This window comes from Pygocentrus nattereri, chromosome 27 (genome assembly GCF_015220715.1).
Source record: "Pygocentrus nattereri isolate fPygNat1 chromosome 27, fPygNat1.pri, whole genome shotgun sequence".
Lineage (NCBI taxonomy): Eukaryota > Metazoa > Chordata > Actinopteri > Characiformes > Serrasalmidae > Pygocentrus > Pygocentrus nattereri.
Window position 1 is genome coordinate 1,141,552 of NC_051237.1, and position 27,451 is coordinate 1,169,002.

Genomic DNA, 27,451 nt, shown 5'->3' on the forward strand with positions numbered 1-27,451 from the left:
TAACAACTTTCTTGTTAACCCAGGTTTAGAATCTCAGACTATGAATAATCATCTCTTACTTGCACATGACAGCATGATGTTTATCATGAGTAGGAGTCTCGTGAGGAAGAAATACTAAAGCATTTATAGCAATAATAAATTCACCACTGCCACCATGTTGTCGGAAGAAAAACTTGTTTCTCCATTTTTGACGTTTTATATATTTGATATAATTTGAAAATACCTGTTATGCTTTACATTGTTCCTAAATGTCATGATGAATGGGCAAAAAAGAAATGATCCAAAATGACTTGGAAAAAAGTCTCGTTCCACTGATTTGCATTAAAAGAAAAGTAGTTTTTTTTCCTTCTCCTGTAGATCATTCTGGAGAGGTTTTCTTCAACAGTGATATAGTAATTGCTTTATATTCATAATGTCTATGTTTAATGATTTGCTTCCTCTACTAAATGTTTGATTTTATTCACATTTCTCAAAAGTCAAAAAATGGACTACATAGGTCGACTGCTGTCAGAAGGCTATCCTTGACTGGTAACGAAGTTTGTGTTGATTGGTCTAAGAGTTGTTTATGATCCAAAATCTTGAACTTAACATGTTTTATCACATTACCTACTTTGATATTTGATTACTAATCATGTTATACAGCTTTAACACCTTTCTTAGTCATTTTAGTTCTCCTATTCTACAGCTTTGTTCATCATTCTGGGCACATCTGAACATTACTACTATTTTTAACAGCTTTCAGGAAATTATTGAAATGCATAATGAAATAATTTTCTATATATTACTGCTTCAGTTTTATGTTGATTATATTGAACATAATGAATATAATGAAAAGTAGTGTACCCTCAGTTATGTCCATTTCTCAAAATAACCATAATTTCCCAGCTCATCAGTCCCTGGTCCAGTGGATTATATCTTAAGGAAACCTAACATAACATGCAAAGGTCCACTGCTGTCAGAAGGCTGTTTGGTTGGAAAGACGGTTGTCCTGTTTGGCCCAAGAGCCAAAACCGTGAAGTTGAGCCAAAAACCTTTGATCCAAAACCTTGAACCTATCTGGCTCTGGAGCAGGCTAGGCATTTAGGATAAGTTGTGATGGTAACTCTCTAAGCAAGAAATTAGTTGGTAAGATTGACCCCAAGAGCTGAACAGGACAAAGTAACAATGAAAACACATTGCTAGCTAGAAAGAGAGAAGGAAAATACCAAACCTATACCAGAGTAAAATAAAGACACAAAGCTCTCCTTAACTCCCTAACATCTAATAACCAGGAGGAAAGGAGGTGGATTACAGACTTATAAGCTTTGTATAATTGAGCAATCAAATCCAAATAGGGCGAGTTTAAAAAAACAGGCAATGGGGTCAGGCAGACTTATATCAATCCAAGAATCACAAAGAACAAAACAAACACATGCAAACAAGACAGCAGTCTGGGGACTGGATAATGTGGAGGTTCTATTAAAAGGACATTGTTATAGGGAACCAGTCAATCAGGAACTGGAGACACATGTATGTGACACAATAATAGTACACCTGAAACATACTAAACAGAAAAACTAACAGGGGACACCTGTTAACAGTGGTCAAGTGGTCATAGGGACAATGGGTTCTTTGCATGATGCCACAAAATAACCACTTTCGGTTCCCTAAAGAACCTTTCAAGGGATGGTTCTTTAGGGCAGTGGTTCTCAAATTGGTAATCTTGGACACCGTAGATAAGAGGTCTTTAATTAAATTTCAATAGGGTCCTGTCAAAGAAAATGTCCTCAGGCAAAAGTCCGGAACATCATAATGTCTAACGTGCATTGTGATTCAGTGCTATATACTGTATACTGAAGTTGTAGTTATATGAGTATCTTATGTAGTCAACAACTGAATGCCAAATCAAATAAACTACAATTCAGTAATAAAAATAAATAAATAAAAAATCTCTTTTAGAGTACACCATGTAAAATAATCTGGTCCACCTTTTAGTGACCTCTGCCCTAGATGGTCCAAGAGTCCAACCTAACTCACAGAACATTAGAACTGAGCAGAAATATGGACTGTGTGGGGGTCCATGAGCACCAGTTTGAGAACCACTGCTTTAAAGAACCATTTTTGTGAATTACGAACGTGAGTGTGAAGAACCTTTTTGAAGTTTAAAGTGCCTGCATATGATGTAAATCTCCCTAGGAAGAACCTTTGGTTTCTCTTATGTGAAAGCCTATAAAAGTTCTTCACACTCGAAATTCCCACACGTTCCTTACATTATTAAAAAATGATGGTTCTTCAAGGGTTCTATATGAACACTCAAAGAACCACTTACATGCTTAAAGGGTTATGGTGAAACTGATCTTCAGATTGATGGAGAATTTGTTGCATATGGTCTTATATAGAACTTTTCCAAAATGGTCCTATATAGCACCAAAAAGGAATTGCTATCTAGAACCCTTTTCAACCCTTTTCAACCTGCAACAAACCTTTTAATGTAAATGGTTATTTCAGTGTCAATGGATCTTTATCAAACTATTGTCTTTACTAATGAAACCTTGGAGAACCATCTTTTTTATTAGTGTAAGGAAACCATTGTGGTCTTTATTTGGCCTTTTGTGCTTTTTTTCATGGATGTGGGATGATAATGCTGCATTTACATTGTGATGGTTGACACTCATCGGCAAACCAGATATTCTAGTGTTCTCAATGGAGCAGTGATGGAAATTGTGCCACCATCAGTGCCAATGGCAGCATACCACAGTGGTCAGAGAAATGTTCTGCTAAGACTTTTCCCAACGTTTGCTGTCAAACACAGCAGAACAAACAGGCTGTTGATTTATTTGCAAGTCACCTCTAACCCTGTCACCTAAGCAATGTTTGTGTGGCTGCATGCTGACATTGGTCACATACAAGGACACTTTTATTTTTACACCAGCATGCAAACATAGCATAGCAGGGACTTTGAAGATTCTTTGTTTCACATTTTTTTAGATTCTATTCCAAAACATAAAACGAGTAAAAATAAGAAAAAAGCCTTCATGTCCAGTTGAACCCAACACTTTTACCAGTGCTGTATCTACCAGTCATGAGTTTTCTCACTACTCCTCCTTTCTATAAAAAACTGTTGGCCATATACACCATGTCCACACTGAGCTCAGGTGGATTTCTAAAGTAACAAGGCCGGCTCTCCTGAGGCCTGGGGGTCTAATCCCAGGTCAGTTGCTGATGGCCACTATAGTGTATGATTGATGGCGCAGCAGAAAGCTAAACAGAAAGAAGACCTGGCTCATGTTCCTAGCTGTGTGAACACACATACCCCTGTGCAGTCTGGATGTAAGACCTTTGACATGTTGCAGAGCGGCCATCCTCTATTCTGTTTCTCTATAAGGCAAAGAGAATAGAGACCAGTTTAAGCAATAGCGAAAATCAATTTTTCACAATCCCTCCACCCCAACTGAGATGGATAACTGTTTTTCATAGTAGTCAGCCCTCATCAGCACTACTTTGGCTGATTTAGTATGTTGAATCATTGTCAGCAGTTGACAGTGAGAGAGTTTCAATTCAACATATAAGTAGAGAAACAATCAGCGTCAGTATAGTTACATTAAAATATACAATACTTCTTACCTGCTACAAATTGTAATCATTTACCTAATCCAAAGGATTACTATATTAATGTTATCTGATTATGCTGTGTTACTTTTGGATTACTTGTCTTTTTAGTTATATAATCAAATAAAGACAAAAGACAAAACAAGTTTTAAAAAGACTTTCTCATCAAGAATTGAACTTAACACAAGGTAAACAGGAAGACTGCACTGTTTATGAAATAAAACTATAGATTTTTGGTGAATTAATGGTCTGTCTTACATATGTGCTATTTGTAATTCCATTTGAAAATCAGGTATTCAAGAAAGTTGTGGAGCAGCTCATTTCATGCCTCAAATAAGCAGTCACTGATATCACATTTAGAGAAATCGCCAATTCTAAGTGGAGAAATATATGGAAATATTTTAAACATATAGCTGGCAAATTCATATAGTAGAAGTTGTTATATCATTAATGAATATAACTGACTAGCCATTATTTGTGTTCCATCTGTTAAAGGCGTATATTCATAGTATTCGATTATGTCATTAAGAAGACCATGTTGCCATGTTGGTAGGTGAGCGGTAACACTCTGCAGGTGGATAAAAAACAAGCAAAATGGACCAGAATGACCATGAAAAAGACATGAAGATGCTTTAGATGCAGTCTTCAGAAAACATTACAAGGAGAAGATCAGCTAGATTGGTGGACTGGATCTGTATAACCTGCAATTCTCCAGAGTTCAGAACATTCCAGTGAGTGATATTTTATAAAAACTAATAAAAGCTGTCAAAGCTCATGAATAATCAACTTACATATATATATCAGGCTCAAGTCACCTTCTTACTTGAATTTTTTGTTCCACCTTAAATGGTGCTGCCGTTACACTGAGGTGCTTTTAAATGGAGAACGAATTCCAACATCAGCGTACCTCAATAAATGCATCAATGTGACTCAAAAAATGCATCAATGATCAACAAATATCTCAAACATTTGCTTAGGGATGTTTACTGAACAGCTAATGAGCAGCACAGCAAAGATATAGTCAGCCGTTGGAGCCACTGAATGCCTCTCACTGGCAGATCTAATTCTGTGTCTCAAACAGACACTTATTACACTAATGAATGCACTTCTAATGGCATATGCACAATTTTTTGCATATTATTTAGTGTTTTATTATGTAAAATAATCTGGTCCACCTATTAGTGACCTCTGCCCTAGATGGTCCAAGAGTCCACCTAACTCGCAGAACATTAGAACTGAGCAGATATATAGACTGTCGGGGGTCCGTGAGCACCAGTTTGAGAACCACTGCTTTAAAGAACCATTTTTGTGAATTACGTATGTGAGCGTGAAGAACCTTTTTGAAGTTTAAAGTGCCTGCATGTGATGTAAATCTCCCTAGGAAGAACCTTTGGTTTCTCTTATGTGAAAGCCTATAAAAGTTCTTCACACTCAAAATTCCCACACGTTCCTTACATTATTAAAAAAGATGGTTCTTCAAGGGTTCTATATGAACACTCAAAGAACCACTTACATGCTGGCAGATCTAATTCTGTGTCTCAAATGGACACTTCACCTATTACACTAATGCATGCACTTCTAATGGCATATGCACTATTTTTTGCATATTATTTAGTGTGTTATAATGTAGTTGGGATGTAAAAATAATAACGCAGAGGGAAAGCTCAGCCATTTAGATTTTAGCTTTCACTTGTTGTCACTACAACAACAAATCAAATGAAATCAAGTTAATACACCCAAATGAGACCAAATGTGTCTTATGAGTTCAAAAGGCATAATTTTTTAAAAATTGCCTTTTGAACTCATAACTAAATGGGAGCTGAGTCTTAATTAAAGACAATGGCAATCTTCCTTTAGTAACATTTTTACCCATAATCCAAACACTTTCGAAATCTTTTATCTGAAAACAAAAGCTACTTCATGGCTCATAAGACTTTGCTTTCTTTTCACATTTCAGAACTGTTAGTTAATGTTAGCTCAGTTCAGCAATTAAATCTGGCAAGTTAATGTCAACGAGAGTTTACATTCAGTCAGCTGTAGAATTTTACTGAGTGATATAGACTGAATAAAGGAGCTTACCATCAGATCAGTTTCCTGCTGTAGAATCTGATGAGGGCAAAATAAAACAAAATGCTGATTCAAATATCTTTATAAAAAATCAGCAGATTCTAGTTCTTTCTAAAATTCCTATAGGCTATATGTGAATTGAGTGTAATCTTGCTCGTAATCACCTTATTTGTATAATGTATCTCTAATCTGATTACTGTCTTTCTTCTGTAACTGTAACCAAATACAGTTACTTTATTTAGTATCCTGATTATGTAGCCCTGTTACTTGTAATCCATTACTACCCAGCACAAGAAATGATGGGGAGCAAATGTCACTTCAAAGAAGGTAAACTCAATAAATCTTATCAATGCTGTGTAAATAGCAACGCATTGTCACCAGGGATGGAGATTTAAACCTACTTTTGCTATTCTAATATCTGAATCCTTGAACAAATAATATTTGAATGCTGTATTCACCATAAGAAAATTCAGACTTCAAACATGTCATAACTGATCGACTACCTTTAGCGTAAGAAAATCGAGTGACTGCACTTTTCCTTTAAATCTAGTTTGCTCTAACCACACATGTATCACCCTGTTTGAGACCACATTGTGACGCTTATCATTTACCAAGCACATGTTTCCATGGATAAGGGGTGATGGTGTGCATTGAATGTACAAGTCCAGTGGGTAAATATGGAAACTCTCATAATTTCTCATGGGATTGATTCTGTCTTTTAAAGCATCCAAAGGGCACTCAGTCTACTGTGTAGTGAAGCTGTAAACATTGGAAAAGTACCCCTGTCTATTTACTGTTGCTCAGTGGATGATGAATTGCATTGTTAGTCCATTGCCTGTACAATATTTTGAAAAAAGTATATATAACCTTTAAAATCTGAGGCTTTACTTTCATATTATTATATTATATAGTTATTACATGTCAAGAAATTATAAGGATGTGTTTTTCCCACAAGATTAGTTCAAACCATAATGCAAGATCTCCTCTAGTACAATATACAAAAACGGTAGATTTAAAAGGCTCATGCAATACATTAAGAAACAATCATAGGTCATTACTTTGTTTGCCCATCTTTCTTTATCACTTACAATTAAGCAGGCTGTTTCTGTTGCTGTGCCTTTAAGGCTGATATATGTAAATTAGCCCTGTTCTGATTGGATGCCCTACATTGCAGCTCTTTCAAAAAACGCTCTGGGCTAAAACACATCACATCAGCATGAATGGGAGGGACTTAACTGCTGGTGTTCTCAGAACAATGGACTGACCACCCTAGAGTCCAGGCCTCAACTTTATTGGATAGATTTGGGAAAATTTTGATAGTTAAAAGCAGAAAATGCAACCAGTTTATTAACCCATATTAGAGGTGGATTGGTTTGATCTGGGGAGGTGATTTGAGAAATTATTGATGAGATTTGTGAATTTATTCCAGTACGAATCTGAATCTGCCATGTCTGTCATTTTTAAAAGTCAGCTAAGGAATAATTCCTGAGCAAATTGTCTTCTACGTATAATGTCTGAAACTTGGAGCTCCTTCAGGCAAGTTTATTTGTATGGTACCTTTCACACACTGAAGATGTAGGAGAATATAAATTAAAAGCATAATTAAAACATGATTATAAACCAAAGGTTTAAAAAAGAAGAAATAAACTTTAAAATAACAATTAAGTAAAAAGTAATAGTAATCCAGTTCAAATCAACACCACATTGATGTAATATCCATAGCAGGTAATTGAAAATTGGTACCTATCTTTTTTTTTTTCCTTTTTTGTGTTCTGCAGGAAAAGCTAACAGCTAAATGGAGTTTGATAAACATCTGGGTGATGATGTTTTGATCTGGACTATTTGGGGTAATTTGGGGAAATTACACAGATTCTTTGTCCAGTGCGAAACGACCAGTCAAATTACACACAAATTGCATCTTTTGGTAAAACTAATACAGCTCAAATAGGGCTTAAAAAACTGAAAGTCTCCTGAAAAGAACGGAAACTGTAATGAAGGCAAAATGTGGCCACTTAATACTGAAAATAATGGATATCATATTTATTTGTTGAGGCTTTTATATAAACATCTCTGTTTTTCCTGATGCTGAAACATTAAAGAATTGTATTCAATAGCCATTTTGACAGGAAATTAAATATATTAGGGCTGATTTCTGACTTTTTCACTGTATACTATGTGACACTGTGTCAAATGAGTTGTATGTTATGGCTGCATTTGAAAGGATGAAATCATGCATGTTGTGCGAAGCAGTGATTTGTGCGTGATTGTACGTGTGCGTGTGGTGTTGCTATGACTGTGTGGCTTGTTATGTCTGTGAGTGGCCTGTATATATATGTGTGTGTGTGTGTGTGTGTGTGTGTGTGTGTGTGTGTGTGTGTGTGTGTGTGTGTGTGTGTGTGCATGTGTGCGTTTTTGCAGACCAGTATATGTGTGTAAACATGAAGGGGGCGACAGGGGGAGTATATGTGTGCGTGTATTGGGGGATCAGAGATAGTCAGCGATGCCGGCTGAGTGTCAGACATGGTCATTCATGCTAGATTACTCGCTGTAGTGTCTCTGCACTGGGTTTGCTGTGCTAATACTGACACATCCACACAGCCTCACACATAAGCTTCATGGCTCCTGTTGAATGTTAGTCATTCCATTATGTTCTGGGTTGTAGGACACATTGCTCACCAGACTTTATTAGGAAGTTTGTGTTAGCTGTCCTCTAGCCCAATGGACCATTTGTAGTTGCATGCAAAAGTTTGGGTGCCCATGTTTAAATGATGTTTTGTTGAACTTCTAAGTGAAAATAAGTTAACACATAATCTACAGAGAACACACTTCTGCACATTTTAATGATTTGTAGAAAATCAACAAAACAGGGGTGTTGAAACTTTTGCATACAACTGTATGGGGCCTGACATGACCTTGTAACGAGAATGTCTCAGGACAATCATAAGAAATTTTTAGCTAAGTATGGGTGGGGAGCAAATTGCATGTGAAGTTTCCCAGCCAACCTAATGCTTCATGAAGGCAAAGTGATTGTGCACTCGTCAATCTTTCAATGAACAACAAGCCTATCATTAGCTCACTAACTTAGCATGACTGAAAATTGTACCCAAAACTCTTAACAAACATGTATACATATGCTGTGTGTGTGGAGAACGTATTGCATGCAGGGAAACTAAACAATTTGGGGGAAAATATTTGGTAAAAAAACCAAAGCTGTGACTCTTGTACGAGCAGCTTACACATTACCATGTCATGGCCATGTCTGACCTGGTCCACCACCCAGACAATATCTAAATATATAAAAGTGGTGGTCCTAACACTGAAGTAGTGATGCATAAAAGCAAGCATACAATTCATACCCACCTCTCAAGAGACCAGCTTACTGTATACACCTGAACGTGGCTGTAGCACTTTACTCAGAAACAAAGTGACACCTTCACTTCCTTTGAGGCCCTTTCCATTCACGTTACAAATCCAGTCGTAAAAAGAACGCATTTTCATTATTTAACATTTACAGACCTCCAGGGCCCGACTCTGAATTTTTAAAAGAATTTAGTGATTTTGCTGCAAACTTGGCTGTGTGCAATGATAAAGTAATAATTGTAGGAGATTTTAATATCCATTTTGAGAAGGCAGATGACCCGCTAAAAAGGCATATACTTCAATTCTAGAGTCTGTTGGTTTTACCCAAAATGTAACAGGGCCGACACACTACTGTAGTCATACGTTAGATTTAGTTTTGACACGAGGTCTTAACATAGACAAGCTTAATATCCTACTGCAAACCACAGCGATCTCCGACCATTACCTAATTTCATATGAGCTACATCTTAGCCATAACATATGTATTCTTCAAAAGCTTCTACAAAGCTATTCTACAAAGCGCTCAATGAAACCTTTTACCGCCCTACAATTCATAGAAAACCTTCCAGAACTATCAACCCCAGTCTCCACTCCATCAGACCCAATGGAACTAGATTTACTAACCATCCATCCATCCATCCATCCATTTTCTAATCCGCTTCTCCGTCAGGGTCGCGGGGGGGTGCTGGAGCCTATCCCAGCAGTCTTCGTGCGGAAGGCAGGATACACCCTGGACAGGGATTTTCTAACCATTTATTTAGAAAATACCTTTCAATCCACTTTAGAAAATGTGGCGCACTTAAAATAAAAAGAATAAGGCAGAAAAAGCTCGCCCCATGGTACAACGATAAAACCTGTGCCTTAAAACAAACAGTTCGGAAACTAGAGTGGAAATGGCGACAAACCAAGCTGCAAGTGTTCCACTCTGCCTGGAAATGCAGCCTTATACAGTACAGAAATGCTCTCACTAAAGCTCAGTGAGACAGGCCACATCACAGCACTGAGACAGCTCTAGTTAAGATAACTAAGGATCTTCTTCTTGCCTCTGATCAAGGCTACATATCCCTGTTAGTGCTACTTGACCTTAGTACAGCTTTCGATACAATAGACCATAATATTCTCCTAGAAAGGTTAGAAAACATGGTTGGAATCACAGGGACGGCCCTATAGTGGTTCAAATCTTACTTAACAGAACGTTATCATTTCATCAGTGTAAACAATTTGTCTTCCAATTATTCAAAAGAAAGATTCCACAAGGCTCTGTTTTGGGACCATTTGGGACTGTTTACGCTATACATATTACCATTAGGCACAGTTATAAGTAACCATGGCATTAACTTTCATTGTTACGCAGACAATACGCGATTGTACACATCTGCCAAGCATGATGACAAATACAGATTAAAGAAAATAGAGGACTGTGTAAAAGACATGAAATGCTGTAACAAAACAGAGGTTCTCCTTCTGGGTCCAAAATTGGCAAGAAATAAATGATCAGATTTCATTTTAAATCTCGCCGACTTTCCAGTTACACCTGGCTCAGCAGCAAAAAATCTTGCCATTATAATTGATTCAGATTTATCATTCAATCAACACACAGGCGGCATCACTAGGACAGCTTTTCTACATCTTCGCAACATCGCCAAGATCAGAAATGCCCTGTCCCTGCGTGATGCAGAAACACTAGTACAGCCTTTATTACTTCCAGGCTAGACTACTGTAACGCACTACTGTCAGGATGTACGAGCAGGAATTTAAACAAACTCCAACTAGTCCAAAACGCCGCAGCCAGGGTCCTCACTAAAACTAGAACATCTGATCATATCAGTCCAGTGCTATCATCACTTCATTGGCTGCCTATTAAATTCCGTATTGATTATAAAATCCTTTTATTGACGTATAAAACCCTACATGGTCTCGCTCCTGAGTACCTGCAAGACCTTATTTCCTATTACAAGCCATCACGACTACTCAGATCCCAGAGTTTCTTACTGGCTTATTAATAGTTCCTAGAGTTCATAAGGCTGCAGCTGGGGGAAGAGTCTTTTCTTATAAAGCCCCCAAACTCTGGACTGATCTTCCAGAAAATGTTTGAGACTCAGTCTCGATCTTTAAATCTAGGCTGAAAACTCACTTGTTCAGTTTAGCTTTTGGTAAGTAATGTTCCCCCTTAGATAAAGGTGGCAGATCCAGGGGTGCATGGACACAGGGAATTATAGTAAACTGAGATGGTGCTGTCGTCCCGCTGCTCGCACGCGGTCACTCAGGTTTGTGGACGGTGGAGCGGAGGGATGCCAAACTGTTTCAGAGGTATGTACAGTACAAACAAACAGAATAAAACTAATTCCATCTTCCTGCCTTTTTTCCAGGTACAAAACCGGCCACATGTCTGGCTGGACACTGAAGGATGACTGACTGTCGAGCTCTCCTGCTACCCACTTCAGACCAGCTGCCCACGCCACAGCTACCGCCACCTGCTTTGGATTAGCTGCCTGGAAAACTACACTGAAGTTTTCATAGACTCCTAGCTATTACTACTACTAATGCTGCTGCTATTAATATTAGTAGTATAATAACTCTGTAGGTAGTCTGACCAGAGGAGGACGGGTCCCCCCTTTGTGAGTCTTGGTTCCTCCCAAGGTTTCTTCCTCAGCTCTGAGTGAGGTCCTCCTTGCCACCATCAGCCCTGTCTTGCTCACCTGGTGGTTTTTACATTCTTGTTATAACTTTGTCTTTACTGGAATTCTGTGAAGCTGTTTTGTGACAACATCCATTGTAAAAAGCGCTACGAATAAATTTGATTTGATTTGAACCTTGCCGCATAGCATTGACATAACCAAGCCATAAACACATTATGGCAAATCATATGTATGTCAAGTTCAATTATGCAATGTGTCATGTTACTATTAATGACAGATCTCACAATGCTTGACGTAATGCTGTAATGACATTTAACACAATGGTATCTGTCATTACTATTAGCATGACACTTATATTGCTGAGCAAAAGCTGTTGACAGCTTATGTCATCTGGCATGGTTATATCAAAGTAACGTAGCAGGGTAAAGTAAAATGTTACCACATGGCCAGAGATATGTTTTTGTCTGTGTGTTTTGTGCTTGAGTTTGACTTGATCATGACCCTGCAGAGCAAAGGCATAACATTTATCCAAATGTGAGCTATCAGCATGCGCCTTTAAGTTGTCATGCTCTATATTGACAGTTAGCAAGCAGCTAGTTAATATGTCGATAGTTTAGGGGTGAAATGAAGACAGTTAAGTTAGACTAATTAACCAGTTAGCAAGCAACTAGTTAATATGTCAATAGTTTCTGGGTAAAATGAAAACAGTTAAGCTAGACTAATTAACCGTAAACCTACAAAGTGTACCAATAAAGTAGGTGTTTCTGATAAAATGGCCAAAGAGTGCAGATACAAGGTAAACTGGCAGCTGGTAATATGTGTGTGTGTGCTCTGTCTATGCAGTCTCCTCTACTGCCTGGGCTCGGTGACATTGAGTGCAGACAGAGCTGCTAAATACCACGAACAGACCCACCTCATGAATCCAGACTCACACACAGACACACACCCTGACATGAAGCACCTCTCTGGCGCTGTCGTCTGCATACACAACCAGCACGGCCAGCCAGTAGAACAACATGAACACATCACCTACAGCAGCTCCAGTGGTCAGATAGCATATCAACTGCTCCCTACTTTCAGAATCATGTTATTGGCCTAGTATACCTGCATATAAGGGAATTTTGTTTTGGTGAAACTGATGCTTGCATAAACGAATAATGCAGCATACAAAGAGTAAACAAACAAAACAATAAACACAAAAGACTTATCCAGAGGTTTTAGTGAAAATACAGCAAACGGCTACACATTAAATCTAAATATACAGCATATTGACGACTCAATACCTCAGACAGGATATTTCTGTAATAAGTGAAAATGACTATGGGGTTTCACAAAATTGACATATCCACAGCTATAAAATATACTTAATCACTGAATTCAGGTGTGTATAAAATCAAACTCCAAGCCATGCAGTCTGCCTTTACATTTGTGAAAGAATGGGTCATTCTAAGCAGCTTAGCGTTTCAACAAGTCAGTTCACAAAATTTCTTCCCTCCTAGACATTCCATGATCAGTGAGTGGTATTATTGAAAAGTGGAAGCATTTAGGAACCACAGCAACTCAGCTACGAAGTGTCAGACCAGTGTCAGAGCAGCTGCACCAAGCACAATGCCAGGCAATGGATGGAGAGGTGTAAAGCGCCTCCACTGGACTGGACCAGTGGAAATGTATTCTGTGGAGTAATGAATTATCCTTCTCTATCTGGCAGTCTGGTGAATGAGTCTGGGTTTGGTGAATACCAGGAGAACATTACCTGCCTGACAGCACTGTAAGCTTTGGTGGAGGAGGGATAATGCTATGAGGTTGTTTTTCAGGGGTTGATCTAGGCCTTTTAGTTCCAGTGAAGGGAAATCTTAATGCTTCAGCAGACCAAGACATTATAGACAGTGGTGTGCTTCCAATTTTGTGGGAACAGTTTGGGGAAAAACCTTTTCTGCTCCAGCATGACTGAGCCCCAGTGCAGAAAGCAAGGTCCATAAAGGCATGGCTGGGTGAGTTTGGTGTGGAAGAACTTGGCTGCTTGCGCAGAGTCCTGACCTCAACCCCTTCAAACACCTTTGAGACAAACTAGAACAGAGATTATGAGCCAGGCCCTCTCATCCTACATCACTGTCTGACCTCACAAATGGACGTCTGGATGAATGGTTAAAAATGACCAAAAACACACTCCAAGATCTTGAAGAAAACTTCCCAGAAGAGTGGAAGGTTTTATCGCTGCAAAGGGGGACCAATTAATTTACATTTACAGCATTTAGCAGATGCTAAATCCAGAGTGACTTACAAGAAGTGCTTTGTCTATCTAGAGAAAGTATCTTTGCTAGTTACCAATAGATTAGAGAGAAAGCCAGTCCTGAGCTCAGATACTGCTAGAAACAAAAAGTCACTGTAGATACCCAGAAAAAAGTACAGAGTTTAACTCAGAACAATGCAATACAATAAAATACAACACACTACACTACAATACAATGCAATACATAAGTGCAGTACAGTACATTACAATCAATACTTAATTCAGTGCTCATTTAAGTGCTGTGTAAAGAGATGTGTCTTCAGTCTGTGTTTGAAGACAGCAAGAGACTCTGCTGTTCGGACAGCCAGTGGGAGTTCATTCCACCACCTGGGCTCCAGTACAGAGAACAGTCTTTGCTTGTCTTCCACACGCCTAAAAGGATGGTGGGTCAGGCCGAGCTGTAGTCGAAGCTAGAAGGGCTCGTGGTACAGTTCGAGATTTCACCATTGCCATCAAGTAGGTAGGGGTTGGTCCATTTTTAGCTTTGTAGGCAAACATTAGGGTTTTAAATCTGATGCGTCCAGCTACAGGAAGCCAGTGAAGGGAGCGCAGCAGTGGGGTGACATGGCTGAACTTGGCTGGGAGATTGAAGACGAGCCATGCTGCCGCATTCTGGATGAGTTTCAGAGTATTGGGACTCCATATTGATGCATATTGGTGCCTATGGATTCAGAATGGGGTGTCACAAAACTTCCTGTAGGTGTGATGTGTAAGTGTCCCAATACTTTTGTCCATACAGTGTACCTGCCCGAAATGTCCAAAGGTATCCATACACTCCTGATAACTGAATTCAGCCACTTTAAAAGAGTAGTTTGGCGATGACTGCATCTTTCAGCTACATGGTGTTGCTTTGTTTATGGTAGATAACAGTAAGTAATACTGTGTCCCAAACCATGTTGACAAGTCTGCGACCTTGATGAAGTCCTGGCTGTGATTTCAGAGAGGTTTTGGGAATGTATTTAGGATAACGATGTGGGTGACTATTAACCGTGTGTTTGTTAGCAATGTTAGCCTTGTAGCCGTAATTCTTAACAATCTTGGCTGATTGACCACATCTGGGCTAAATGGGAATTTTTTCATCAGACAATCCTTTGACAATTTGTTGACACAGGTGTTCAGTTATGCACACACAGCTTGTATAATCTCTGTAGAAAAGCCTAGCCCAATAGAATGGGATGCACTGGAGCAGCCATACATGCGCCTAAGGTCTTCATGCCTACACAAAGGGTATAAAACCCCCTGGATTGGGCTGTGGAGCAGTGGACCTGTGTTCTCTGGAGTGATCCAATACCTTTGGGATGAAGCCAAGAATTAATCATGCAACATCAGTACCTGACCTCACTAATGCTGTTGTGACCAAATGCAATCAAATCCTCACAGCAATGTTCCAATATCTAAAAAGCCTTTCCAGAAGAGTAGAGGCTGTTACTGCACCAAAGGAGGGCAAACCCCTTATTAATACCCTTGAATTCAGAAGAAAAGTTGGATGAGCCGGTGTCCACAAACTTTTAGTATTGTGCTTCAGCATGCAAAACAAAAACTCTATGACTATATCAAAGCATAAAAAGTTCTATATGTGCCATTCAAGATGTGTATCATATTATAACAAAGGGTCCTGTGAAAGTGACACTACAGAGTTATGAAAGAAGACAATATGAAGTAAATGAGCCTGTAGAGCACTTCGGCTGCCTGGCTGTCATTGGCCTATATTCTCTGAGCGCTTAAACGCAGCAAACATTGCCTCCAGTCACAGCTCTCCCCACTCTCTACCAATATGTGCTATGAATTATGAATGGCTGGTTGCCCTTGTCGGTCCTGATTGCTGAAATGGTAACACAGCCGAGATTAGCTTTCGCGCCTTGTTATTGTGGCTCTGGTAAACGGTTTAGGGTGAAGATTTCACCTCAGGGGAACCAGACTGGGCCTAAATTTCCCCGAATTAGGCCCCATTAATCTGCTATTCTGGACGGCCGTGTTCAGTTGGCACCCGATTGAAAAATTTATCGGCTTCTCAGAGAGTGGCCCATAAAAATTTCACCCCCACACACTGCAGACAAGCGGTTTATGAGTGTCTGATGCACTTTTCAGCACCTCAGAGTGGAGAGGCAGTACGAAAGTGTGTGAGCGCATGCGCCTCACAACTGAGGACAGATCATCACCTGCAGATAACCTTTTGATTCCGGTTGGTCACACTGCTGTTTCTGTTTGTAAATAGATTGCATATGACCACTTTGAGATTGAGATTGATGATGAGCTGTTCTTTTATAATGGTAAGATACTCTGAATTTTCAATATTATGGGAATAGTTTGGTCAAAACACTATTTTCTTCTTTACCCCCAATGTAGTTAATGAGTCAAAGCATGTTTGGTGTCCGAAGTTTGCTTAATTAGTTTTGCACTGGAGCTTTGGGGCTAATGTAGGAAGTAATGAAAGCTTATACCACAGTCTCATGAAATGCCTTAATGATCACATACTTGCCTTAAATTGTTTCAGAACTGTTCAGAGTGGTGGTGATAGGAACCAGAAGTCTGTTTAAAACTGGGTGAACACACAACAGCTTCTAAAATCCTATCCTTTAAAATCCTTATTTTGTCATGAGGACCAGCTAGACAATAAGGCAAAAAGAGGGTACAACACATAGAACTAGTAATATAATATATCCATCCATCCATCCATCCATTTTCTAAGCCGCTTCTCCGCCAAGGTCGCGGGGGGATGCTGGAGCCTATCCCAGCGGTCTCCGGGCGGAAGGCAGGATACACCCTGGACAGGTTGCCAGTCCATCGCAGTAGTAATATAATATAGTATAATATAATTAGGTTAGGATTAGGGTCCAGTTGAGGGTTAGGATTAGGTTTTGGGTTGAGGTTAAAGTTAGAATGAGGGCCCAGCTGAGGGTTAGGATTAGGTTTTGGGTTGAGGTTAAAGTTAGAATGAGGGCCCAGCTGAGGGTTAGGATTAGGTTTTGGGTTGAGGTTAAAGTTAGGATGAGGGCCCAGCTGAGGGTTAGGATTAGGTTTTGGGTTGAGGTTAAAGTTAGGATGAGGGCCCAGCTGAGGGTTAGGATTACGTTTTGGGTTGAGGTTAAAGTTAGGATGAGGGCCCAGCTGAGGGTTAGGATTAGGTTTTGGGTTGAGGTTAAAGTCAGAATGAGGGCCCAGCTGAGGGTTAGGATTAGGTTTTGGGTTGAGGTTAAAGTTAGGATGGGGGCCCAGCTGAGGGTTAGGATTAGGTTTTGGGTTGAGGTTAAAGTTAGGATGAGGGCCAGCTGAGGGTTAGGATTAGGTTTTGGGTTGAGGTTAAAGTTAGGATGAGGGCCCAGCTGAGGGTTAGGATTACGTTTTGGGTTGAGGTTAAAGTTAGGATGAGGGCCCAGCTGAGGGTTAGGATTAGGTTTTGGGTTGAGGTTAAAGTTAGGATGAGGGCCCAGCTGAGGGTTAGGATTAGGTTTTAGGTTGAGTTTAAGATTAGGATTAGTATTAGAGCCATGGTTAGGATTAGGTTTTAGGTTAGGTTTTGCTTAATGGCAGTAGCATATTAAGTTTATTTCATGTAACATATCAACAATACATCTACTTTATGTATGTAATGTATCAGTGTATCTTCAAGATCAATACCTCAGTATATTCAGATGTCTCGCTAATGCTACTTCACTTAATTGAGATACTATATTATTGAAGATATGTAACTAATACTATGTTAAGAGTTTATTAATCATCTACAAAGGACAACTTCAAATAAAGTGTTACCAAATATATTACTATGAACTGGCTGATTATTTGAACTCTGAAGTCAACTGGCAGCATCCCTATTTCTGCAGCCCACTGTTCAGAGGTGGAGTGCACACTCGTCTTATCACCTTATCTCTCTCTGCTAGCTCTCTGACTGGCTGCTGCCTGAATCATTCATTCAGTTACAACACTGACCATAACATACTTCAGGACCTATAAACATTTTGAGTCACAAAAATCAACCACAGCATCCCATTGCATTGACAATGATTTTTTAAGTAGATAACTTCACTAATTAACTGCTTAAAAGCCCAGATTTATGACATACTAAGGCTTGTTATTTAGTAACTACAGGGACTCCAGTGGGTGAGCTATTCTTATGTATAGACATGTTTTATAAACTTTGGGAGGTTTTAAGTGGTTAAAGAGGGTGTCTGGATACTTTTGGTCATTGCATTGGCATATTTTGTGTGGTGTCAATAAAGAACAACTTGCACACCATAACAGACCAATTCATCCTCAGTGAATGGGTTAGAGCGATCCCACGTCATGGGTTTAAACAAATAAGCGCCAGCTTATGAATACACAAATCACTTATCTCACTCTATGAAAGTCATCTGTCAGTGTTCCATCATCACAGCAAAGCTTTCCAGCTGAACTCCTGGTTGGATGACGTTAGCCGCCTGTAGTTCAAATCTAAATGAGGAGAGAATTTTTGATTGATCGGTTGACACTTTCAGCCTTTTATTTGCTTATCACCGTCATCATTTTCTATTCAGGAGGAAGCAGATGACACAGTCACATGAGTAGAGGCTGACAGTTTTGAAAAGTAATAAGAAAGACTACTTTCAGCACATGGGGGGATGTCTCACACTGTCATTTGAAGGAATCCTCCAGCGTTCTTAAACCTAGTCTCTTTCTGCCGCATTTGTAGCATGCAGCCGATTACTGAAGTCAACAATTTCCTTACAGTTAGAAAAGAAGGGAAAAAACAGTTCTCAGGTTTTATTTAAACTGAATTTTCCTCACTTTTCCCCACTTTTATATAAAATCTAAGCTGCAAAAACAGCCTGTTTTGAATTCATTGGTTCTGTGATGTCATGAAAACCATCTGTACGTCCACCTACTCGGCCTACAGCAGTTCGGCCCTGTTTATTCACACTGAAGTTATAAAGAGTGTTTCAGCCTGGACTGCTTTTACAATGAGGTACAATACAGGACACCAATCAGAACAGAGCTCATTTACCTAATATCAGTCTTAATGGCTCAGTATCAAAAAGAACCTGTTTAAATTTAAGGGATAAAGTGAGGTTGAAAAATGGTTATGTAGAAATGAATTGTGCTTATTTTGGAACATAAACACACACTAACATTATAAATAGTCCTTATAGGGATATATAAAATGTTAGAAACATGTAGAATATTGGCACACTGAGAAATGTGTTTGTAGTTATTGAGGACCAGGTTGAGAACCAGTGCCCTAAAGAACCTTTCAATGATTATGAATTGGTACAGGAGCTTTTACATTTCGCCAAGGTTCATTAAGTCTGTAAAGGTTTTTCCACACTCACACATCTAAGCTTTCTAAAAGCTCTGTAGTACTCATTAAGCGGAAATACAGGAACCAGGATCATACTCACTGCTCTCAGCATGTTCAGGCCCATTCAAGCCCAACATCCATAATCTTTCCTCCATACCACCACACACACACACACACACACACACACACACACACACACACACACACACACTGTACCAGGATGTTCCAGGATGTTCAGTGACCTTTCCATCCCCTTCCTCTTTCCACCTTCCCTCCATCCATCCAGAGGTTTCACTCAGGGCTTATCAGAGAGCTCTTTGTCCCTGTCACAGAGAGGGAGAGAGAATAGAGAGAGAGGACAACAGTGAGAGAAAAACAAAATAGAGAACAGTGGAGTGTGTGTGACTGTGCATATGTGTTTTATATATGCATATATATATATATATATATATATATATATATATATATATATATATATATATATATATATATATCAAAAAAATAAAGGGAACACTTAAACAACACAATATAACTCCAAGTAAATCAAACTTCTGTGAAATCAAACTGTCCACTTAGGAAGCAACACTGACTGAAAATCTATTTCACTGCTGTTGTGCAAATGGAACAGACAACAGGTGGAAATTATTGGCAATTAGCAAGACACACTCAATAAAGGAGTGATTCTGCAGGTGGGACCACAGACCACTTCTCAGTACCTTTCTGCTTTCTGGCTGATGTTTTGGTCACTTTTGAATGTTGGTGGTCTTTCACACTCGTGGTAGCAGGAGACGGACTCTACAACCCACACAAGTGGCTCAGGTAGTGCAGCTCATCCAGGATGGCACATCAATGCGAGCTGTGGCAAGAAGGTTTGCTGTGTCTGCCAGCGTAGTGTCCCGAGGCTGGAGGTGCTACCAGGAGACAGGCCAGTACACCAGGAGACGTGGAGGAGGCCGTAGGAGGGCAACAACCCAGCAGCAGGACCGCTACCTCCACCTTTGTGCAAGGAGGAACAGGAGGAGCTCTGCCAGAGCCCTGCAGAATCACCTCCAGCAGGCCACAGATGTGCATGTGTCTGCACAAACGGTTAGAAACCGACTCCATGAGGATGGTATGAGGGCCTGTCATCCACAGATGGGGGTTGTGCTCATAGCCCAACACCGTGCAGGATGCTTGGCATTTGCCAGAGAACACCAGGATTGGCAAATTGGCCACTGGCGCCCTGTGATCTTCACAGATGAAAGCAGGTTCACACTGAGCACATGTGACAGACGTGACAGTGTCTGGAGACGCCGTGGAGAGCGATCTGCTGCCTGCAACATCCTTCAGCATGACTGGTTTGGCAGTGGGTCAGTAATGGTGTGGGGTGGCATTTCTTTGGAGGGCTGCACAGCCCTCCATGTGCTCGCCAGAGGTAGCCTGACTGCCATTAGGTACAGAGATGAGATCCTCAGACCCCTTGTGAGACCATATGCTGGTGCAGTTGGCCCTGGGTTCCTCCTAATGCAGGACAATGCTAGATCTCATGTGGCTGGAGTGTGTCAGCAGTTCCTGCAAGATGAAGGCATTGAAACTATGGACTGGCCCACCCGTTCCCCAGACCTGAATCCGATCGAGCACATCTGGGACATCATGTCTCGCTCCATCCACCAACGCCACGTTGCACCACAGACTGTCCAGGAGTTGGCGGATGCTTTAGTCCAGGTCTGGGAGGAGATCACTCAGGAGACCATCCGCCACCTCATCAGGAGCATGCTCACATGTTGTAGGGAGGTCATACATACAAAGACATATCTTTTTAGGAGGACATATGGACAATAAAGTATTATATTTTATTAGTATTATTTTTTGATTACTATCTTTTAATTAATGTTTTACACTGTAAGCACTTTGGGATTTACTATAAATGAAAAGTGCGTTATAAATCCAATGTATTATTATTATTATTATTATTATTATACAGGCACGTGGAGGCCACACACAATACTGAGCCTCATTTTGACTTGTTTTAAGGACATTACATCAAATTTTTTTTCCACTTAAATTTTGTGTGGGACTCCAAATCCAGGCCTCCATTGGTTAATAAGTTTGATTTCCATTGATGATTTTTGTGTGATTTTGTTGTCAGCACATTCAAGTTTGTACAGAACAAAGTATTAAATGAGAATATTTCATCCATTCAGATCTAGGATGTGTTATTTGAGTGTTCCCTTTATTTTTTTGAGCAGTGTATATATATATATATATATATATATATGTGTGTGTGTGTGTGTGTGTGTGTGTGTGTGTGTGTGTGTGTGTGTGTGTGTGTGTGTGTCTGTCTGTCTGTCTGTCTGGGTGGGCGGACAACATGGACAGGCTGCTGACTGGCTACTGCTGCTAAAGAGGAAATCTACACTGGTCAGTTGTATTTTTATATAATCTGTTGTGTTATAATGTGTCAATAATGTGGTGGTTCCACCAGACCAATGAATAACAAACACATCAACATCACACAAGGGTTAAAATAAGAATGTCTAAGAGTCTAAGAATGTATTTCTGTGCCAGACTGCCAAAGACAAATTTCTATTTTATGCTAATCTAATGGACAATAAAGTTTTCTTATCTTATATTTCATTTTGTGAGATTCTACCACTGGTTTGAAATCAGTTTTTGTGAAACATTTACTTGGTGATTAGTTTTGGTTTACAGGATTGTCCTTATTTGAGCAGGACAGAATGTAATGACCGGTGGCTGGTGAGATGACTGCTGAGTGGACAGACTTTAAAGACTTTCACACTGGGTAAGGGTGTGTGTGGTGATTTAAGCCTCTCTGGACAATCTCTTGCTCTTTCGTCCTGCTTCTCTCTCTTTATCACTCTACAGACCACACACTTACTTACTTTGAGCTGGAACATGCTTGCTCACTGATTGAATCTAAGATTAATCCTGATTCTGTGGATGATCATCTCTTTCTCGCTGTGTTGTGTACTCTCCTCTCCTCTCTCTCTCTCTGTCACTCTGTCCCCGCTCTCTGTCTCTTTGTCTCTCTCTCTCTCTCTCTCTCCCTCCCTCTCTCTGTCTCTCTCTCTCTCTCTCTCTCTCTCTCTCTCTCTCTCTCTCTCTCTCTCTCTCTCTCTCCGTCTCTCTCTCTCTCTCTCTCTCTCTCCCTCTCTCTCTCTCTCTCTCTCTCTCTCCCCCTCTCTCTCTCCTGCTCATGCTCAGCAGGGTTAGAGGAGGACGAGAGGCATCTTGTAGTCAGATAGTAATTAGAGTCAACATCCTCACAGCAGTGATGAGAGAAGTGAAGGCCAGACTGCAGGTCACTGCTCTTTCAGCCTCTCTCTCTCTCTCTCTCTCTCTCTCTCTCTCTCTCTCTCTCTCTCTCTCTCTCTGTGTCTATCTGTTTGTCTGTCGCTCTCTTGCTTTCTCTCCCGCTTCCCACTAGTTATAACCTCTGAGTATGGAGGCTTACCTAACCTAATAACATCACGGCAGGCTAACCTGCTGACTGTGAATATACAATTGTGCTGTTCCTGCATTTTTTTTAAGAAGAGCATTTTGAAGCTTCCAAGACGTGCACAGTGAAGACTTGTGCTAAAATTAATATCTGCAATGATTACATTTGCAAAAAGCTACAATTACAAGAAACCAAAGCTTTCACTTCCTCAAAATATATAACAGTGGGCCTCAACCCAGTAAACAAGGGAAAGACAAAAAAAAGGGGTCCCAATATTAAATTTATTTATTTGGCTTTGGGGAAATGTATTTATTCTGAGCTAAAACTATCATTTAGTATCTTACATTCAGATTTTAGATTAAGACTGAGGTGTTTAAATGCTCACTCTACTCAACATTGTAAGGAAATCTCTGTTTAAATGCATTCTACAAGTAATCCCATCCAAAATCATGCACATGCATAGAGGACCACTTAGTGCAGATGTTACAGTGACAAAGAGCATCACAGGTTTGTGTTTATAATTGCTTTAAAATGATGTCAGACTCAGGAAAACATACATCTCATGTCCTTATTAAAGAAGGCCGCGAGGAAAACGTCATGTTCTGAGACGCATAAGTCTGGTGTTTACACAGATATTGTTCTTCTGTTTTATAGATTATTTACAGGATTACCCAACTTGTTAAATTGGATAGAAATTGTATTCCAATTGGACTATTTTATGACGAATTCTATTATGATTGTGCTCTTGGTGAGATTATTAATGGATGTAGTTGTGGCTATTGTTCTCCCACTACAGTACTCTACAATACCCAGCATGCATTACACAAATACATGAAATAACCAGAATCTATATATATACATATATATATATATATATGGTAACGTGTATATATATATACTAAATATATATACGTTAAAACAAATGTTTTGTAAAAAAAACTATTTTAAAATGAATGATTCAAGAACAAGTAAATGTATTTTTACATTTTTATAAACATTTCCATTCATATTTAAGAATATATTGCATTTAGATACATTTGTAAATATATTACAATGTATATTTACTGGGACAGCATGGTGGCGTGGTGGGTAGCACTGTCGCTTCACTGCAAGAAGGGCCTGGGTTTGATTTCCTGGCTGGGTGAAGGGTCCTTTCCGTGTGGGGTTTGCATGTTCTTCACATGTCTGCATAGATTTCCTCCCACAGTGTAAAGACATGCATTAGGCCAATTGGACATGCTACATTGCCCCTAGGTGTGAGTGTGTGTGTATGTATGTATGTATGTATGTATGTCTGCCCTGTGATGGACTGGCGACCTGTCCAGGGTGTTTCCTGCCTTCCACCCGATGAGTGCTGGCATAGGCTTTAGCACCCTGCCGCGACCCTGAGGGAGAAGCAGCTTAGAAAATGTGTGTGTGTGTGTGTGTGTGTGTGTGTGTGTGTGTGTGTGTGTGTGTGTGTGTGTATTTACTGTAAAATAAATCTCTCTGTTCTTTCCATATGGGACTTCATTTCCCACCATGCACCAACACACAACTTAAACTTTTCTTGACATCTTTTTGACTTTATATACTCCCAGTATATCTTTACTTCGTTGAGCTAATCAGCAACACAAAGTCTTCTGTAAAACAAATGTTTGTCATTGATTACATTTGCAACAAAATACATTCACATCATGCACCACAAAACTGACAGCAGACTCATACATTTCTTAAAACTTATCGTTCATGTTGAACTTCTCAGCAAACCTTATCTGACTGTTTTAGCTGCACTGCATGTGCGTTGAATTAACCAAGCACTTTCAGTCAGAGTCCAGTCCATGTCAGACCTTTCTCTTGTCAGCAGGCCAGAAGCCTGCTATTGACCTGTATAGTGCTGGGCAGTGGCCAGTGTGTGTATGTGTTTCTGGGTGAAAGCAGGATTAGCAGGGGCTTTCTGTCCTGTCTATCCCCTAAGGGGTGTGTGACATAGATAGAGAGCACATGGGCAGCTGGCCTGTAGAATTTGGAGATAGATGCTAGATCAAGGAGGAGCAGATTTACACAGTAATGCCGTTTCACTGCTGCTAAAAGAGGCTGATATTTCCAAATGATCTGGAACTGGACATCATGGTCAACGTTGCTCTTCAGCTCACAACCCAATAGTCATTGCTAAAGGCTGTTTTATTGGAAGGGTCATGACCTCATACATGATCAATGTGCTTCTCAAAGTAGCAGTGTGTGATTTCAGGTGTTTGTGTGGAACTGCTAATCAAACCAACACTTCTGGCTGCTAACAAGCAGACTTAGCATAATCTTTTGCTTAGCACTGCTTTTTGTGGGCATTTTAATGGACAGTAACATAAAGGATCCATCAGTAGTCTTTAAGGCTGCTCTGTGTACCTAACATATTTACAAGTGAATGTTTATGCATTAATTCTGTTCCAAAATATGAGCAGTTTGCCAAAAGCAAAAGACTTAGTGAACTAAACAATATCAGCTTCAGATTTCATGCTCTAGATGTGAATTTGAGGGGGACAGCAGGGTCCGCCTGTTAATGCCTTTAATGTGAAGCTAGTCAGCATTATACGGTCACTTAGCTATCTCTAATTTCTCACTTTATAGTTTCATGATAATTTGCTGAGATTTTAAGGAAAAATGTAAGCACCACTGTGGGACTAGAAATTTGATCTCCTTGTGTGAGCTCAGATGTTAAAGTCTTTATTTTCATGCAAAGGCCCTCTGACCCAGTAAGCATATAAAAATGCATGATTTTCAGGTTGAATACAGTGGGATTTGAGCAGGAGCCCAGAAGCACACTCAACCTCTAAAACAGCTTACGGTTAAAACCTGAATGCATTATTATATGCACATTATAATAATGGACATTACAGAATAAGAGCTCCTGCAGAATGCTGTACTGTCTGGATGATGGTCTGTCCAGATGATAGTGTGTGTGTGTGTGTGTGTGTGTGTGTGTGTGTGTGTGTGTGTGTGTGTGTGTGTGTGTGTGTGTGTGTGTGTGTGTGTGTGTGTGTGTGTGTGTGTGTTTTCATATGTTTCCAGAAATAAGTCAGGAATGTGTTCCTGGTCCTGACATTGCAGACTCATTTTTGGTTGTAATACTTTGTGAAGTGCTTTTGATAAAAACTTCACATTTCATTTTTCTGAACTGAGAGAAAATTTCTCTTTGGTTACTTTAGTTAAGATTAGATTTAGGATTAGGATAGACTTTGATTTTGACATCATGATTCTGCCATATATTTATAATACATATGGGACATATTACTATTACAAATAGATGACAAGAGACATATGATAATTATGGGACATATTATTATTGCATATAGATACTTCCATAGAGTACTTTGCAGAAGTCAGAGACTCCCCTACATTTATTAACTTTCCAATCCAAATGTTCACGAAGTTTTCCATTTTTCAGCATCAGAAAAAGGCCACAAACATGTATTTAAGAGAAAATGAAACAGAATCCAGAAGCTAATTATAATTTTAATTATTTTAGTATGTAGTTCACTCTTAGTATTAAGTTCACTCTTGTCTTTATTACAGCTTCAATTCTTTTTGAGATACTTACTTTCTTTTTTTTTTTTAATTAATGTGCTTTTAATGATCCAAGTAATGCTAGACACGTTCAGTGATGTTGGTGATATTGAGATCTGGATTCTGGAGTGGTCATAGCATCCCTCTGAAAACACCATATATCCAAATATATATATATTTCTATTTCTGAGTTATCTCGTTTGAGTTGTGGAATATTTTCCAATCTAAAGCAAGAGTGGAGCTTGATTTTGTCATATCGTTTAAAAATGACGGTTACAGTTGGTGGCCTGTCAGGTCTTGCATAGTTGTTTGGAGTCACTCTTTTTTGGTAATTGCTTTGAACTCCAGTTTTGTAAAGTCCTATTTTTTTTCCACTTATTTTCTCCTTCCTTATGCAAGTGTATTATCTAATATCTCCGCAGAAACATCTCCCAAAAATGAATAACTCATACTTAATGCCTGTTTTGACTGGAAATGAAATACACACACACACATTTACAAAGCCGCTTCTCCCTCAGGGTCGCGGGGGGGTGCTGGAGCCTCTCCCAGCGGTCACCGGGCAGGAAGGCAGGAAACACCCTGGACAGGTCGCCAGCCCATCGCAGGGAAATGAAATAAAAATACATAAAATAAATAAATGATCTCTGACTTTTGAACAGAAAAAACACTTCAGAAAAGTAGATGGTTCTATACAGACCTATGAACACTCAAAGAACCCTTTGCATAGTTAAATGTTTTTTGCATCATTAAAGGGTTCTTTAAAAAGTGCTGTAGATGGTTCTATGTAGCACCTAAAAGGGTTCTTCTGCTGTTACAATATCAAGCTTGTAACTGTAGAAGATGCCTTTTGGGTGTTGTATAGAGCCCTTTTCAAAAAGGTTCTATATAGAACCAACTATAGCACATTGTCCCTCAATCTGATGAACCCTTTTATCATACAAAGAACCCTATAGTCATGCAAATAATTCAGTGAGTGTTCATGGTTCTATGTAGAACCCTTTTCTTTATAAAAGAACCATCCTTTTTAAGAGTGTATATATGTAATACATGCGGGTCAGATGTGTATATTGACAATGTACGAACAGCACTGTATATAAATAACCTTATGTTTTTGTGTGTGTGTGTGGGGGGGGGGGGGGGGGGGGGGTTGGGGGGGGGGGGGGTCTGAGGGCCTGTAGCTGGCCGGATGTCTTCCATGGCACGATATGGAATGGCATTGTGGCTTATGGCGTGGGATTAGACAGAGTTTAATACTC